This window comes from Chionomys nivalis, chromosome 4 (assembly GCF_950005125.1).
Source record: "Chionomys nivalis chromosome 4, mChiNiv1.1, whole genome shotgun sequence".
Classification (NCBI taxonomy): Eukaryota; Metazoa; Chordata; class Mammalia; order Rodentia; family Cricetidae; genus Chionomys; species Chionomys nivalis.
The window spans coordinates 59,977,530-59,996,777 of record NC_080089.1 but is presented as its reverse complement, the minus strand read 5'-3'; the positions used below and the strand labels follow the sequence as shown (position 1 = coordinate 59,996,777).

The 19,248-nt window shown below is 45.0% G+C and overlaps 1 protein-coding gene and 1 pseudogene across 1 annotated transcript in view; one reads left to right on the top strand and one right to left on the bottom strand.

Moving 5' to 3' along the window:
- Uaca (uveal autoantigen with coiled-coil domains and ankyrin repeats) overlaps positions 1-19,248 on the bottom strand; it is an 87,694-nt gene that overhangs the window by 50,315 nt on the left and 18,131 nt on the right. The window lies entirely within an intron of this gene.
- On the top strand, positions 6,728-7,207 carry LOC130873096 (40S ribosomal protein S15-like; annotated as a pseudogene).

The following is a 19,248-nucleotide window of genomic DNA, read 5'->3' as shown; positions in this document are numbered from 1 at the left end:
TTAAAACCAGCCGGTCTATAGCGTGAGTTCTGGAACAATCAGAGTACACAGCAAGACCCTCAGACCCTGTTTCAAAAGCAAAACAACAACAAAATAAATGCATGTTCAATCCAGAAAACCTAGGTTACTTTTACATTTATAAATGTAAATGGAGATTACCCATAATCTCCCTGCTATGGTTTGGTTCTGAAATGCCCCCAAAAGTTCATATGTTGAAGGCCTGGACAGTAGCCCTTAGAGAGGGACCTTTGAGAGGTGACCGCATCCTAAGGGCTCTGATTCATGATCTGATTCATCTGTTAATGAACATACACGGGGTTTTCTGGAGGCAGCGGACTGCAGGGAAATGGAGGAAATGGGTCACTGAGGGTGGCCTCTTTAAAGGCACTGATAATCCTGTCCTCTTCCCCCCTTTTCTCCCACACCCCTCTCATTTCTGGACTCACTCCCGACAATACAATGCCTGCCTCATCACCACGTGAAAGTGGCAGGGCCAGCCATGGACACAAAACTCCAAAACTGAGCCCAAACGCCTAAGTCAGTTGTCTCAGCCTCACGATCTGATACTGTCTCTAGGCAAATAGTGTCAAGTAAGTTAAATTACAGGATATACGACTAACAGTTGCTGGAAAATTCTTTGACCTGTGGGGAGCCCTCCACCCCCCAGGTATCTGGTCACTGAGTATTTACAAGTTGACAGCCTAGTCATTTTGTCTCAGAAAAAGGAACTAACTGGTATGCCCACCATAAGGAGTGACCTTTTTTAAAAATCTGTGTGATTTCAACACTTGGTGTAAATTCACTTAGTATTCAGGATAGAAAGTCCTGAGGGAAAAAGTTATAGATGTAAAGAAATAGGAAGGTCTTAAAATAAGGGCAAACTGGGGCCAGTGAGAGGGCTCAGCTAGTGAAGAGTCAAGGCTGGCAGCCTGAGTTTGCTCGCCATGCGTGCCACAGCATCCTCATGCATGCTCACAAAAGACATTTCAGTACCAAGGATCCCTTTTAACAATCACATTAAAACAAAGGGCCCTCATTCTGCGAGACCTGCAGAGCTCACCTCCTCCACGACTCTCAACCCCAGAGAACACTTCTCTAACCAGATGCATGCAGAGTTTCCCACATGCCAAGAAGGTGACACCTGGGTTTCCCATAGCTGAACTCTTACTTGTAGGTAGTTCCTGCTCTTCCAGGTAGAGAGCCCAGCAGCCCTCACATCACAGACACTATGATTTAAACAGACTAAACTGTTCACGCTGAATTTGGTCCTCAGGGTGTCTGGTGATCAGTCGCTGACAGAGACTAAGCTTTTCTTAAAGGACTGGGCTAGTTACCAGTACAGCAGTGCTGAGAGGTGAGGGCACCGGGCCTTGCTTGTCTTCCATGTTAGGATGCCCTCCCCAGAAAAAAGATCCGGACTCTATGATCTTGAACTCCCTAGCCTCTAGAGCTGAGTCAAAAGAAACTTCTCTTCTTTTAGAAACCACCATGTTTCGGGTATTCTGCTATGGCCACAGGAAAACATACTAAGGCATTCCAATTGCCATCCCCATGTTGTGGCCTGTCTTTCCTGTCAGGCTGGCTACCAATCATGTTCCCACAATCCCCTCTTCTACTTGGTCAATCTGCCAGAGCAGCCCAAAAAGTGGCCACCCTTTGGAGAAACTACTACAGAATTGCCAGGGCTACAGCTAAAGACTCAGAATAAAGAGACGCACAGGGCAGGCTCATCTCCTGGGGTGTACCCTCCAGGAAGCTCTCCCAGCCCTGTTCTTCCCAGTTTCCATGGAGACTGTCAACCATCCTGCAGGCCCTCTGTCCTCCCCAGAGGATGCCATCTGCTCTAAGGCTACAGAACACTTAGACGCCTTTAAGACTTCTTGGCTGGTATTCTTTCTACTAACTAAACTATTTCTTCTTCTCCGAGCAAATGAAAAACAAAATCCTGATGTAGAAATACAAATACTTCTTATAACTTTAAGCCTCATGTGGGTACATGTCTTTGATATTTCCAGCACTCCGGAGGAAAACGCAGACAACTCTGTGAGTTTGAGGCCAAACTGATCTACATAGTGAGTTCCAGGCTAGCCAAGCAACATAGTGAGAACCTGTCTCAAAAATAACAACAACAATAATAATATAATGATAAACAACTCAGATGTGATAGCCTTTACAGCAAAAAAAGAAAAAAAAGAAACCATTGACATTTGTATAAACAATATGTACTGTCTGAAATACGTACTGTTTGTAAGTGATGGCCCTGGGATGCTAAGCCCAAACCACCCTCTAAGTAGAACGTGATGCTCTAATGGTGAAGGACAAAGGGTAAACCAGGGGAAAGAGGCGCTGTCAAGGAAGCTGGGGAAGATGAGCCGGATGAGCTGGGAGGAGTCAAGCACGGCAATCAGGAGAGGCTGCTCTGAGGCCTGCAGGAGAGCAGAGAGCCAGCTCTGAGTGACGGAGACCAGCCACAAGATTTCCATCCCAGCATGGACCCACTGCTGAAAGGAGCCTGGTAAATTCCAAGAAAAATGAAGGAATTCCAGGGAAGATACAAGCTGGAGGGCAAGGCAAATGGCCCAGACCAAAAACACGGATTCCTAGTTTCAGCATAAACACATCTGTTTCCAAAGGAACTTCCTCAGAGGCCGGTGTGACTGCCTTCAGGAAACTTGTGGACATGTTGAAACCACTTCTGGCTGAGGAGCGAGTTTAGAGGGTGATATTGAGGGTATAAGGACCCGAATTTGAATCCCCAGCACCACATAAAAGAAAGGTGTGGCCTCATGTGCCTATAATCTAACACTGTGCGGATGAAGAAAGGTGAGGCTTGCTATTGCTATCCCAGCTTCAGGTTCAGTGCATACACCATGCACACATGCATATATACTACATACACATGCACCACACACACATGTACATATACCACACACACATGCACATATACTACACACATACATATCATATACACCACACACACATGCACATATACCACACACACGCATAAACATCACACACAACATATGCACAAACACCACACACATACACATACATCATGCACATATATACACAAGCATGTGCATATACCATACATGTATGCATATACTATACTCACTCCAAAGTTTTTTTACACTTCCAAGATTTTATATCGAATAACCACTTGAAATGTTTACAAGGCCAAGTAATTATTAGAAACCACCAGATATCATAATCTACCTCACCCATTCCAAACCTAAAAATATAAGCAAAATTTTCAACTATACTTTAAAAAAAATAGAAGTTTGGGCCAGTGAGGTGGTTCAACAGGTAAAAAGAGTGCCAAGCCCAGCAACATGACTTTGCTCCCCAGGATCCAGTGGTGGAAGAGGAGAAGCGCCTGCAAGGTGTCCTCTGCCCTCCACATGCACCACGGGACATGCATGTCCCCTCCTTCCACCATGCAAACAAACGTGCAACATGGTGGCACATGCCTTTAAGTCCTAGCGCTCAGGGGCAGAAGCAGGCAAATCTCTGAGTTCTGGGCCCCCTGGAACTACATAGTAAGACCCTGTCTATAAAGAAATAAATATTTTTAATTAAAACCAGCAGCTCACAATCTCAAGATAAAAGCCTTTCTGGGGGAGGCTCTAGAGACAACTAAATAAAACCTTTCCTAGTAGAAAATATATGAGCATGCTAAACAATGAATTCCAAGTGTGGGCTTGAAACATAGCCCAACCTGCTTCTATGGTACCCTGTCATTACCAGTACGCCTCATTAATAAAACCCAAGGCAGGTTCCAGCCCTGCTCAGAACCAAACAACCGGAGAGCAAAGCTCCCAGGCTTTCACATTCCTCACAGATTAGGCTGCATACCAAGACCTGCTCTGCGGCTCACTGGGCTGGGGTGGTTACAAAGATTTCCTGGGTTCTGGTTAGTCCAGAGGTCATTTAGACCCCCTCTTATATAACAGAAGAGGAAGGGAAAAGAATGAGCTAAGAAAACAAATGCTGTACAGCCAGCTTCTGTGCCTCAAACCGACTCTTCTTCTCCATGAGTCTTTCCCTGTCCCTACTCGCCTACATGATGCCCCATGCCTCGCTATCTACCCTACCACTGCATGCCCAGAAAGCGTGGTATTAGGTCTCACTGGACAAACGGAGGGAAGGGAGCATATACTCCACCTTCTTCCTGATGAAGGCACAGGAGATTTCACCCCACTTGATTGACTTCCTCTATTTACTGACAAGGACAGGCTAGGAGATGGCTCCATGGGAAAGTGCTTGCATGCAATCATGAGGATCTTCCTTCAGGTCCCGCACCACAGGCCAGTCAGCCAATCAGTAAGCTCCAGCTTCAGTGAGAGACTGCCTCCAAGAATGAGGCGGATGGTGGCATTCTAGTTGAGATTTCTACTGCTGTGACAAAACACTGTGTCCAAAAGCAACTTGGAGAGAAAGGGTTTATTTCAGCTTAGAGTTTCACATCACAGTCCATCGCTGAAAAAAGTCAATTCAGGAACTCAAACAGGGCAGGAGGGAGGTAGCTGATGCAGAGGCCATGGAGGAGAGCTGCTGACTGGCCTGCTCCTTGTGGCTTGCTCAGCCAGTTTTCTAACAGCATCTAGGACCACCTGCCCAGGGGTGAGACCACCCCCTGGGCACATCAATAATCAATCAAGATAATACCCCCACAGACTTGCCTACCAATCAATCATATTATGGAGACATTTTCTCAATAGTGGTGCCCTCTTCTCTGAGAAGTTGACATAAAACTAGCCTACACAGAGGGCAACTGAAAGACATTCGACATCAACCTAGGGCCTCCACACAAAATCAATGGGCATGTGTGTGTGAGCACACATGTACATGCACACCTACCCACATTTGCACATGTACATAGAAATACAGACAAAAATATCAGAGGTAAAAATGATGACGATTTAAATAACAAGCTTGACTTCTTTGGGATCTCAAGTGGCGTGAAATCTAGAAGAAAACTTTTTTAAAGAACTAGAATCAAAAGAAAGCAACACTCTGCCAAGAGTTCCTGGCCTCCCAGCTTGATTCTATTCTAGGCTACTGCTTAAATACCAGACTGTTCAGCCCTAACTAAGGCAGACATGGGCTCCTTTATTAGCACTGTCTGGGTCTTCAAGAAAGTTTATTAAAGATATACAACTGCCAGACTGGTGCACAGGCCTGTAACCATAGCTCTTTGGAGGCTGAGCCAGGAGGATCACAAGTTCAAGGCCAGCGTAAACTAAAGTGAATTTAAGGCTAGTCAAGGCAGCTTACTTAGACTATACTCTAAAACAAAATGCAGAAAGATGAAGGCAAAGCAGAGTACTTAATTAGGGTGTGTGAGGCCCATGGTTCAAAACAAAGAGATTGAAGGGGAGACCTATCAAGACTCGAAGGTGTCTGTGTCTGTGTCTGTTGCTATGATAAAACACCATGACTAAAACAACTTGGGGAGAAAAGGGTTACTTGTCAAACTTTTGTGCTGAAAGGCTTGGTAATGTCCTGTGATTGACAGCACAGTCTCTGCTGCAGCTTCTCTGCTCTGCCATTACAGAATGAAAACAGCCACAGACTGGTGTGCAGCCATTTGAATGTCCCCCACAGTCTAGGATATTTGAACACTTGGTTCCCAGTTAATGCACTGTTTGGGAGGAGTACCACACTAGAGGTGGGCTTTGAGATTAAAAAGTTCCCTCTTTCTGCTTTGTGCTTGTAGTTCACCATGTGAATGCTCAGCTCCCTGCCTGTGGCTTCTTGCCATGACTCTGTTCTGCCACAATGGACTTAGCCTTCTGGAACCATAAGCCCAAATAAACTCTTCCTCTAAGCTGCGTTGCTCATGGTGTTTTATCGCAGTAACTAATAGGGTACATTACTGCCTGAGCACTACTAACAGAGTACATATTAAGTAGGCAGTAGATCATAGTTTGCATTCCTGTTTTAGGTACCCAATGCACTGTCTTCAGCATTTAGATTAGCTTGGATCATATCAATTCATGCGCCAGCTCTTCATAAGGATCTATTACCCACTCCACAGGAAAGCCAGACAACACAGGCTCAAGGCTGAGACCAAATCAGACCCACAGATCACACCAAGATTTCTGAATTGAGATTGCCCCAGCATACCCTCTCAGTGGAAAAAATGGCTTAGAGAAGGACTTGTGCAAATGGGAAGAAACCAAGAAGGTGCCTTTGAGATGGCTCAGGGGATGAAGACCGCTTGCCACTGTACCTAAGGACCGGAGTTCAATCCCTGGGAACCACAGAGCAGAAAGAGAGAACCAACTCCAGATTGTCCTCTGACCTACACACACACACCATATATATATATGTAAGAAAAACAAATAAGAGGCAGGCAGATCTCTGTGAGTTCGAGACCAGCCTGTCTCAAAAGAGAGAGAGAGAGAGAGAGAGAGAGAGAGAGAGAGAGAGAAAAGACCCAGCTGTTAAGAGTACTAGCTACTCTTCCAGAGGACCCAGGTTTAATTCCCAGTACCCACATGCCACATGGCAGCTCACAACATTCTGTAATGCCAGTTCCAGGGGATCTGACCCCCTCACACAGACATATATACAGGCAAAACACCAATGCACATAAAATAAATAAATCTTAAAAAAAGAAAGAAAGAAAAACGTACGTTTCAATACTGGAAGACATAGCTCCTAGCACACAGATATGGCTGCAACCAAATAGATAAAAGACAATAGTAGCCATCGCTTCCTTTTCCAAGTCGCCGCCAAGATGGCCGAAGTGGAGCAGAAGAAGAAGCGGACCTTCCGCAAGTTCACCTACCGCGGCGTGGATCTGGACCAGCTGCTGGACATGTCCTATGAGCAGCTGATGCAGCTCTACAGCGCCCGGTAGAGGCGACGCCTCAACCGCGGCCTGCGGCGGAAGCAGCACTCGCTGCTCAAGCGCCTGAGAAAGGCCAAGAAGGAGGCGCCGCCCATGGAGAAGCCCGAGGTGGTGAAGACCCACCTGCGGGACATGATCATCCTGCCCGAGATTGTGGGGAGCATGGTGGGCGTGTACAACGGCAAGACCTTCAACCAGGTGGAGATCAAGCCGGAGATGATCGGCCACTACCTGGGCGAGTTCTCCATCACCTACAAGCCTGTGAAGCACGGCCGGCCTGGCATCGGTGCCACCCACTCCTCCCGCTTCATCCCCCTCAAGTAGCTGTGGCCAATAAAGACTCATGTTCAGTCCAAAAAAAAAAAAAAAAGACAATAGTAGCCACCAAACAACCCTGGCTGAAGGCAGGGGGTGCTACTCTTGCCGGGGTCTCTGAGTTCCCCAGCAGGAAGCAGCCTGAGAAAGCAACCCAAACCTTACTTCATTGCCCAGGAAGGATATATCAGATATATCTCCCGATCCTCTGGGGGGGGGCCAAGGATGACAGCCCTAAATAAAACACTTCACAGAGTCACACCGGGAACAACCTGTGCCCAACACGACCTCTGCTGCCAAGAGCTGCCCATCTTCTCTTTCTTCCTTCCTTCCTTCCTTCCTTCCTTCCTTCCTTCCTTCCTTCCTTCCTTCCTTCTTTCTTCCTTTTTTTTTTTTGTGTGTGTAGTTTGGCTGTCCTGGAACTCGCTCTGTAGACCAGGATGGCCTCGAACTCACAGAGATCTGCCTGCCTCTGCCTCCAGAGTCCTGGGATTAAAGGTGTGTACTACCACTGCCCAGTTTCCATCACCCCTTGCTCAACAAGAATGTTTACAGTGAGTATCCCGTCCCTCCCTGCCTAGAGCATGCTGGAGGAGATGGAGCAGACTCGACTACACCCAGTCTTTTAGTTCCCTGCTTTTTGACTCCAGAAGATCTAAATCTATCTACAAGATATTCTATAGAGATTTTTTAATTTGCATCTGTGTGTCTATGTTTACGAGTAGGTATGTGCATATTTGTGCAATACCCATAGAGGCCAGAAGAGGGGATATTGAGGATTTGGAGTTACGGGTAATTGCGAGTCACCCAACACAGGAGGCAGAAACTGAACTCCGGTCCTCTGAAAGAGCAGCAAGTGCTTCATCTCTCCAGCACCTGGATATAAAAATGTTAGTGAGGTTTAAACGTCAAGACTTTCGTGAATGAAAGCCTTGAAGGGCTTCCTGTAGGAAGGAATAGGCACATTCTGAATACAGAGAGCAAGAATGTTAGTAACCGTGATCCAGAGAGACCAGCAACTATTGTCCACTACTGCCCTCATCACTGGAAGAGCTTTACACACTCCTGCTGTTGATGTCTAACCTCAAAGCCCCTGCCCCCTGGTGGTGGGTTTTCTCCACACTCACCTGGAGCTTTGGGAGGGATGTCAAGTTTCACCCAGCCCATGGTTCTGCTCAAACCATGCAAATGGCAGGTGGGCATAGGGGCTGCTTCTTGAGCTGGGGTCCGTCTTAGTCAATGTTCTGTTGCTGTGAAGAGAAGCCATGGCCACAGCAACTCTCATGAAAGAGAACCTTTCACTGGAGCATGGCAGCACATATGCAGACATGGGGCTGGAGATGTTGAGACTTCTACATTCGATCCATAGGGAGCAAGAAGAGAGAGACCCTGGGCTTTGGGCCCTTTAAACCTTCAAAGCTCATCCCCAGTGACACAGTTCCTCTAACAAGACCACACCTCCTAATCCTTTCAAATAGTGCCACTCCCTAAGCATCATGGGGGTCATTCTTTTTCAAACCACCACAGGGTCTTAGCCATTCTGCACAGCAGCCAAAGCCTACTTTGAGCCAGAATATGGTGAGAACTCTCCAGGATTTGGGGTTACTGGTTTCAGCAACAAAGTCAATTAGCACTGAAATAGATGAAGCCAAAGGGAAAAGGGGAGACTGGGTAAAGGCAGGTTCTTTAAAGGGTAAATCAGTTTGACCAGCTGCTGGAAGTAAGGCCATCACCAAAATTAACCCAAGATGGCCAAGATGGTTAGTGTAGGTCATCAAGGATGGAAGTGGAGAGACGGGCCTCTGGGCGTGTCTGTTGGGAAACATCTGGACTATGCTGAGGTGAAAAGACCTGCCCACTGTGGGTGGCGCCATTCCCCTGGCAGGATCCTAGGATGGAGAAAGCAGCCTAGCACTAGCATGCAGGCACTCATCCCTCTCTTCTGACTGCAGATGTGGCACAACTGGCTCCTCCAGCTCCTGATGCCTGCCTTGACTCTCTCACCAGGAAGGGCTGTATCCGTGGACTGTGAGTGAAAAGTAAGCCTCTTCTCCCTCAAGCCACTTTAGTCACAAGCATTTTATCACAGAAGCAGGAGGGGAAACTAAAGCCATTGGCGTTGCCAAGGCAGCAGCTCACATAGTTCTCAACTATAACCAAGACAATTTTATCACCGTCCCATTCCGCACATGCAAAGAACCCACAGCAGCTCAGTGACTTTCAGCGCTGCACAGCTGCCAAGTGCCAGTTAAAAGCCCTGAAGTTTCTTTATCCTATGCCATGCGCTCAAAAAAGAGTAAATATTTACTAATTGGTCCATAAAAGTGGCTACTTGGGGGCTGGAGAGACGGCTCAGGGGATAAAGCGCTTGTTACATATGTGCCAGGACCCAGTCAGGTGGGTTGGTGGCCTGCCTAGAGACTACAGATCCCAGGGCAAGCCGGCTAGCCAGTCTAGCTGATGGGAAAGCTTTGGCAAAAGACCTTACCAAATGAAGAGGGACTGGGGAAGACACCCAAGTCAGTCTTTAGCCTCTCCATGCACACATGTGCCCCCCCCCACAGGCACACACATAAGCACACCATGGGCACACACATAAAGTAGTTACTTGTGTTTATGGCATTTAGCATGCATAATAATGATAAACACAAGAGAATGTTTATACCTAAAACTCAATTCTAAAGCTGAATTCTGTTGAATAAACATATTATTCATCAAGATTCTTTTTAAAGATGTATTTATTTTATGCATGACTGTTCTATCTGCATGTACACCTTTATTCCAGAAGAGGGCATCGGATCCTGCTACGTGGATCCCTGTGTGGTCACTGGGAATTGAACTCAGGACCTCTGGCACTCTTAAGTGCTGAGTCATCTCTCCAGCTCCATCACAGACTTATTTTATACTCTGATTGTTCTTATAGATGCAACAGCCAAGAATCTACAGCAATATACCTTTGTTCTCTACTCAATAAATCTGAAGTTTATGCCACAGTGATTTAGGATCTGCAAATTCATACAAGTGACGTCCTCAGTACAACTTTTCAAAATGAAAAAAAAAATTGAGGCGAATTAATGATGAATCAAAACAATGGGTAAAAAAAAAAACAAAAAAAAACAATGGGTAATGCATGTCAGGTATTTTAAATACCCCATAAATCATTTAGAAACCTTCAAATTCCCTTTCTAAACTACATATACGGGTTATTTTGTTATACAGCAGTGTGTTCACAGTAGAAAAAAAACAAATATATATATATATATATATATATATATATATATATATATATATATTCCAAATCAGATGATATTAGGGACTGGAGAGTTATCTCTGCAGTTAAGAATATGGAAGCTATTACAGAGAAGCCGAGTTCAGTTCCAGCACCCACATCAGGCAGCTCACAACTGCCTGCAAGTCCAGATCCTGGGGGACCTGATGCCTCTCGCCTCTATGAGTACTATGCTCACATGCATACACCCTCATTTAGATAACATACATAATTAAAAATAAATCCTTTCTTAAAGATCATATTCATGTTATATTTTTTACTGACCTTTCTAGATTTTTCAATACCTAGATACACGTTAAACCTTTAACTCAAAATGGAAACTATTTCACTTAAGTATTTATTCTTAATATGACTTCAACAGAATTGCTGATAGGAAAATACTACCTAGATGGAAAATATCAAAGCTTTTATTGAAATATCAATCTCTCTGGCTCCCTCTGGTGACCACTAAGAGAGATTTCTCTCCTTTAGTAGGAAATCAAAATGACCCAACCAAGAAGAGACCAGCTACAAAAGAACATCTGCATCAATCGCCCAGATGTATAGCTCAGCCAGGATGTGTGCAATTGATACGTTTTGGTTAATATTCTTATTTTCCAACACAAACTTGGCAGCATGATTGCCAGGACTGGCTCAGCCACTGTTACTGAAATCACTGAATCCTGGGGGCGCCAGTGTCCTCATCTGTAAACTGGAGCTAACACCAGACACCTTGTTAGGAGAATGGGAGTGAAATATTAGGAGGGGACACGTTCTGCTCACCACCCTCGGCCCCAGAACCCAGCACTTCTCAACCTATAATAGGAATTTAAATATTTGTCGAATCGCTAAATCAACTAAAATCCACAAGCACTGAACTTAGAGAATTCTTGCTAAACCTGATTCCTTCAGATAAATGCTATCCCATTCCAAGCGTTACCCTTTGCATGTCTTCTCAGGCTAGCCAGTGCCCATGAAGGCTGGTAGGAAATAACACTCAGTCCAGTTGGCCCATACCCTCTACGTCCTGCAGGGTTGAATCAGAGCACAGAAATCTAAACGCATGTCCTTTAACAGCCCCACGTTACCTTTGCAAGTGGTGCACACACATGTGCTGAGAACAGCCGTTTACAGCTGCTCTTCAGTGGGTCAGTGCTGGCATCGAAGTCTGGCTGAATGCTCTGCTTCGGAGCTTCGGGAAAGATGTGTGGCCTGCACTAAAGGGAGGCAAACCCAGGGCTGCCTCAAAGTGTGATTCCCGCATGTTTAACATTTTCTCTATTCAGTAAATGTCCCAAGCAGATGGGAGAATGCGGCCCCAAGTAACATTTCTTCTGCATGTTTATGCACGACTTCTGAGAAAGGGAGATGGACAAAGCACTTGCTATGCAAGAATGAGGACCAGGGTTCAAATCCTCAGAACCCAAGTTAAAAACCCAAGAGGTGTGGCTTCTACCTGTAATTCCAGCACTTGGGAGGCAGGAAGGAATTGGCCTCAGAAAGCTGACTAGAATTGGTATCTTCCAGGTTCATGGAGGATCCTGACTCAGTAAATAAAGTAGGGAGCGATCAAAGAGCATACCCTGGTCAACTTTGGTCCTCCACATGCATACACATACATGTGCACCCCACTATGCACATGTACCCAGACACATGCATTCATGCCATATGCACATGCAAAAAAAAATGTGTTTGAGAAAGGAGACCTAAAATCCTCGCATACAGATCTTATATTAAAGTGTTGCTAGGATAACATATTTTTATCTGATAGATTTTTAGCAAGTTTAATGATTTCAAAACAGTAATTATTTTTTCCCACAAGCTGCACAGTGATGTACAGACTATCTAAGAAATTTCCTCTGTTTATATAAGGGACATTATATTTTTAAATATAGCTCATATTTATTTATGATAGAATTGGGCTTCCCTAGGGAATCATCTTGTCCAGTCATAAGAACTGGCCTGTGGTAAATGTATGGGCCTCTCCCATGGAAAAACAGATAATGTAATCTTAGCACTGATTCCTCTAAGACCTCCCTGGCTCCTGAAGACTCGGCAGAAGCCTAAGTGTCAGTAATATAAGAAACGCAGCGACGCTTAAATTGCCGCCGGGGAGCACAGGCTGTTGACAACTGTGTGAGGAAGCAGCCAACAACTTGACGGGAAGAAATCTATCACCTTTCATGGTATCCTTCCAACCTGAACCAGCGCCTCTGTGATAGAGCTAAGTCAGCGGCCTCCACGCAGACAGATGGACTCTGACCTGACATTGACAGTGGACTTCCTGAATTATCACTGAACCAAGAAATGAAGACCAAGGGCAGGGGCACAATTAAATGCACCTGGACGAGAAGAGAGGGACAGTCAGGACAATTTCAGGGACTCTGGTACCAGCCATGTAGAGACAGAGAAAGGATGATGGAGGAGAGACCACACTTCCGACACAGGGCCAGGGCCATCAGTCAGGCTTGACTTTCACTTTTGCCACGGTCCTGATTCCACCTCACAGCTGCGCTTGCTTCTCCACTGGGAGACTTTAGACGGAAGTACCACCTGCCAGCCAGGTATTCAGTTCACATTATATATTAATAAAGTGAAGTTTAACACAGCAACAAATTCATCAAGACACTGCACTTCAAAACACAGCCAGGACTCAGTCTCTGATTAAACTAACATGAATTTATTAAAGAGGCAAAAGGCCTTCTGGCGATCACTGGGTGTCACTTAAAATATTTTTAAAAAGTATTAAAACATTTTCAAATGTACAAGAAGCAGAGAAAACTGAAAACTATAAGCAGGACTGATTTTTCTCAACATCTTAGAAGCAGATTCGCTGCTGTTCTTTTATCATACAACCAAATCTCTCTAAAATTCGGATCTTAAAAATACAGACTCGCTAAGAAGTTTCTCCAATTGCTTCCCTTTCAATCAGCTTCAGTTTCGTTTCGCCTGGACTAGGAACAGGAACATAGAGCCTGGCACACTGGAAGGGCAGTTAGGACTTCAGCATCCAGTTCACAGCTATGGGTGTGGGACCAGAGGTTTGCTTTCCTTAGGTTCTCAGGGTTTTCCACATTTTCTACAGGGAGCAAGGCTCTGTCCAGGCTTCTTAACCAGGAAGGAATAAATAACTATTCAGTTGACATAAGAAAAACAGGATTCATCTTAGACACAAAGTGCCACACGGGCAATCTTGCAGGAAGCGAATGGTAGGAGCCACCATGGCACTGAGCCTAAGTCTGGAGCTACAGGGAGGCCAGAACGCTGAGGCTGGGCGGCTTGGAAGAGGCCTTATAGGGCTGTCACCAGCCCCTGTCACGCTCCCTGCTCATCTTGAAGCCATGTGTGTTCCTCCACTCTTACTGTGAACACCCTCAGCCTGTCTGTGTCCTGTTTAGCTCTGCACAGACATGGTGACACACACCTGAGACACCATCGCTTAGGAGACTGAGGCAGACCCATCACTAGTGAAGGCCAGCCTAGGCGAGATGGCGAGGCCCAGGAGCACCTGTGCAACAGAGAGAGCCTGCCTCCAAAGCAATAAAACAAGGAGTGAGCTTAGTAGACAGAAATATAGCTGTTGGGTAGCTACTCCTTGTCCCCTCAGGTGGCTCAGAGCGGCCAGAACACACTCCCTTCACGCTTCTTAGAGATGTGCTAGTGTAGTGCGATGTTTTACTCATTTTGGCTTTTTTGATTGGGGAGCACCACCTACCCAGCTCCCAAATAAATCACACACAGAGGCTTATTCTTAGTTATGAGTGCCTGGCCTTAGAGCTTGGCTTGTTTCTTGACAGCTTTTCTTAACTTATTCCCGACTATCTTTTGCCTCTGGGCTTTTCCCTTTTCTTACTTCTCTATGTCTTACTTTCACGCTAACTCCACGGCTGGCTGGGTGGCTGGCCCTGACATCCTCCTCTCCTTGTTCTTTCTGCTCTTCCTCCTCCTTGTCTCTCCTTCTATTCTCTTTGCCTGCCAACCCCACCTATCCTTGCTCCTGCCTCGCTATTGGCTGTTCAGATCTTTATTAGACCATCAGGTGTATTAGACAGGCAAAGAAGCACAGCTTCACAGAGTTAAACAAATGCAGTGTAAACAAAAGCCACACAGCTTAAAATCGTATTCCCCAACATGTAAGTGAACGCAGCGAACGGTTCACATCTGAAACTTTCCTTTTCGTGCTTTAGGATGCAGTTGTGGGAAGTGGCCAACATCCTGAATGGAAATCTGGGGACAAAACTGAAGAGCTTGAGTCTGGGATAAAGCAAAAAGCAATTCAGCATCCTCTTCAGCTTCTCACTCTATCAAACCATCCTGTATTTTACTATGTAAACAGAATAAAATAATTTGAGGAACAGAGAATGCCAAGAAAGTCGACCTACTTTCAATTTATTATATTCTGCACCTGAAAGCTTATGAAGCCTAAGGTTCAATGTCTTTGTTCTTTTAGTGTGAGACTGCAGCTGCCTGTATTGATCTGAATATCATGACTGCAGTGCACACGTGCTGATATTGACAACCTTCTGTGTTTGTGGTGCCAAGTGCCGTGATCGCGGCTGATTGTGGGGCACTGGATGCTCGGTGTAACAGGAGATTCAGCTCACTCATTCTCACACGCTGAGCAACATTCCAGTGTTGTCAAGAGGTGTGGACAGCTTTCCTATCCATCATGTTATTTTTTTGCTATTTAGTGTTTTATTGTGTGTGTGTGTGTGTGTGTGTGTGACTAATGCCTGGAACTCACTACCTAGACCAGGCTGTCCTCCAACTCACAAACATCTTCCTGCCTCTGCCTCTAGGTGATTATCAGTATGAGCTGTCATGCCCAGACTTTTCTTTATTTTAAGTTTAAGGAAAACTTTTAATAATGAACAAATCTAAATTCTAGACAGCTGTGTATCTTTATACTGTTATCATTCTGAACCAGTAGATCCATAACTAGGTAGCCACTAGGGCTCAGTGTCCTAAAGACTCGGGAAGCAGTGCTGTAATGTATTTATATTAATATATAACATGCATTAAATTAGAGAGGTGGTTGCTGTTCCTTTAGGCTTAACACCAATGATGGGAAATGAATTTTGAAATAAACTCATGTGTATATTATTTTTAATCACCATCTCAACAGTTTTCATAACTTCAAGTGAAAATATATGAAAATATGCAGATGAACATTTTAAAAATAGCCTAGAATAAAACCAACATATTATCAAATGGCAGTAAGGATGGTAGTGGCTCATATCATCTTCCGGTTTTGGCCCCTGGACTACACTAATGGTTAACTGATTTCCCTGGTCCTGCTTCTCCCTTAGCTCCACAGGTAAATTCTGTATACTGTCAAATGTTTTCTTTTCTTTTTATAATTTTCTAATGTATTATTTTTGCCTGCATGTATGTGCCTGTGTGTGCCTGGTACAGCTGAAGCATCTGCTGGAACAAGGGTTGTGGATTTCTGTGAGCCACATGTGTGTACTAGGAATAAAACTCAGGTCCTCTGCAAGAGCAAAAGCTGAGCCATCTCTCCCATCTTGTAAAATGTTTTCTTAAACCTAACCCAAATCATATCATTTCTTGTTTAAAACCCTCTGGTAGTTAATATTCTTGTCACTAATATTTATCTAAATCTCATAATTTAAGAAGTAATTATACAAACTCAAATTGTAGACTGTTTTATTTAAGCCCCCCCCCCCGGGTGTGTATAGTGCCTGGGGATGCCAGAAGAGGGTATTTGATCCCCTGGTATGACAGGGGGTTGTGGTATGGTAACTAGAAATGAACTCTAGCTCTCTGGATGACCAGCAAGTGCTCTTAACCACTAAGCCATCTTTCCTGCCCCAGGAGTGTTAGTTTTAATTAGTAAGTTTCAGGCAAAAATGAGGACAGACAGGGCTCCCCTCTTCAGAGTACAATAGCTTTCCTTCTCTAAGCATGGTCCTCTCAAGGAACATCCTCAATTCTAACCAGTTAGAAGCAACCACAAGAAAGTATATCTCCAGGGTTAGAGCCAATATAACCAAACAAAAATACAGGGCAGCCTCAGTCCTTAAATGAGACAATGAGTTTTCTTGGGCGTACACACTACCACACCCTAAAGTGTCAGTAATAGGTCCTAAGTGCAGTTCCTTCCTCTTCCTGACTCAGCCTCACCCATGAAGTGCAGTAAGAAGGCAATGGATGCAGAGCAAGCCTCCCACTCCACACGCTCTGCTGCACACAAGGAAAGCGTCATGATCAATGGAACTGACCTGAAGCTACACTGACAAAGATACAGATCCTTGAACCCTGCCATGAAATGATCCTTTCCAGCTGCCACTTAGACCCTTATATGGCCTCTTTTTAAAAGAGGTACAGGCCTGTGTGTCCCCCTTACTAATGTTGGACAGTAAAAGTCATCTCAGCAGGGGCTGGAGAGATGGCTCAGTGGAGGAATACACTTGCAGCCAAGCCTGAGGACCTGAGTTCAATCTCCAGGAACCACATGGTGGAAGGAGAGAACCAATTTGTGCAAACTGCTTTCTGACATGGGTCACAAGGACCAATATGCATGCAGGCACATACATACACATAAAATAATTTTTAATATACTAAATATACTAAAATGTGTTTAATGATATCTTGTTCATAGACTACTGAACTGACCCATGTTCTAAAATGCAAGGTTTTTATTACCTACAGATTTTGACACCAGTCATCTTATTGATAATTAAACAAAATTAAGTCATCCATAGTATCTTCAAGTGTTTCTAGCAAGTGTTTCTCATGCCTATGAACATGTATTTTCCTAGTAATAAATCTCCAAATAAAATTCCTACTATTGTTTATTACACTAAATAGAAATCTATTTTAATTATAAATGCATTATAAAAAAGAAGTAGAAAAATCTTTACATTTCTCTAACACTGCCACACACTGTCTGATCATCTCTGGGTCTGTTCAGGCCTTTGCCTATATAAAATACTTTCCTGACTCTGAGCTATGACTATACCTTCTACCCCGGTTTTCTCACTTCAAAGACTTCTATTTCCTTATAGATCTCTCCATATACTTGCATAAAAGCTCCCCATATTGATTTCCACGCTGAATAACAAATTACTACAAATATGTATGTTCACAGCAGTGTAGGTCAGAAGTCTGGGTGGGACTGATCTTAGGTCTGATCTCCCTAAGGCTAAAAAGGCACAGTGAGTAAAAGCTTCTATCTAGAAGAATCCACCAGGACTCACTTGGTTGCTGGCAGAACAGAGTTCCCTGCAGCTATAGAACTGAGGTCTTTGCTTCTTTACTAGCTGTGATCCAGGAAACTCTCTCAGCCACCTGAGCCACCTACAATGGCTTTTTTTTTCTCTCCTCTATTTTTTCAGTTTCTATGAATGAGTGAAATTGCTAAACATGATTTTAGGGAGCACCAGCCTCACTCTTCCCTCACACCTGTCAGCCCAAAACCCTCAAGGCGGCCTGGCTGATCAGGATACCGCTGTCACCACATTCCTGCTGCAAGGGCCACAGCAAATGAAGTGACTCCTCCTCCAGGAGACCACACCCAAGTCACAACCAGTCCAGACTACTCGGAAGCCTGGGAAAGGTAACACCAGGCAAAGCAAGCCTTGGTGAACTACAGATAACCCTGGATTCTCCCTCAAGCTGAGGGAGAGCATTTCCTGACTTACACAGCAAGAGGCCAGTGATTGGTACCATTTGCACTTCATCTGCATGCCCCACCCATGCTGTGCCTCCCATTTCACTTTCTTTTTGAGTCAGCAGGGAGACACCATCCTGTGCTGCCCTAGATATTTCAACATTCCACCCCAAAAAAGGTTTCTGTGGAATGTTTCTTCTTGCTTGCTTGTGATTGTTGTCCTCAATAGAGCAGGCCTAGTCAGTAACACCATGCAGATGAGCAGCCGAGACAGTGGCTGAGACAGGGATCTGCCTGGGCAAAGATGGCAGATACAATAAGGTCAGTAGAACACAAAAAAGCAGTGCCCAGAGTTAAGACTGTCAGAGGCAGAGGCTGTCAGAGGCAGAGGCTAGGAGCAACTACAGGCCACAGCCACTGAAAGGTTCCAAGCAGCTGCCAAAGATCCTGCATTGGCAGCTGGGATGGGGGGAGGGTGTGTCCCGAAGGGTTCCAACATCCAAAGCTAAGAGCAGAAATGCGAGCTGGCACAGACTACTGCCGTTGATAGTTGCTGCACAAAGAGATTTCAGTAGTCTGCAAGTGTCAGCCGCTGGCATTTGTCATGTGAAGCAGTAAGCCTTGAACCCAGCACCCAGAGCTGTAAGCTTAAGTCTGTAGTTTCAAGGCTTGAAACCATCAACCTCAGAGTCTGGTGGCCTAGTCCATAAACCTTCATCTGAGTAGAGCAGAGACCTGAGCCTGACTGGGAGTCACTTCCTTCTCACTGGGAATGGAATGACTGGGGACCTTCTACAGCTGCAGAAGAGTTGTCATACATCCCTGCAGGGCCATGAGCACATTTCCTCAGCACAGTCCAGGCCCTGGGTGTTAGGGATGAAAGTCTGGAATTCTGCCCATCACCTCTGGATCACACCCTGGAGGCTACAGTCAAAAAGCACAAAGGTCGCCGAGCCACAGCACTAGAAAACAGTGAGGTCCCTTTAAGTCCTAAGACTGCAAACATTTAACAAATACAATAAAATGTAAGGCTGTTTTTAAAACTGGAAAGGCACAGATTGACATCAATTGAAAAGGACGCTGGAGCAAGCAGGAACATACATACATGCATTTATTTATTCATTCGTTTCTTTCTTTACGGCATGTAACCCAGGCCAGCCTTAAAGGCACTAT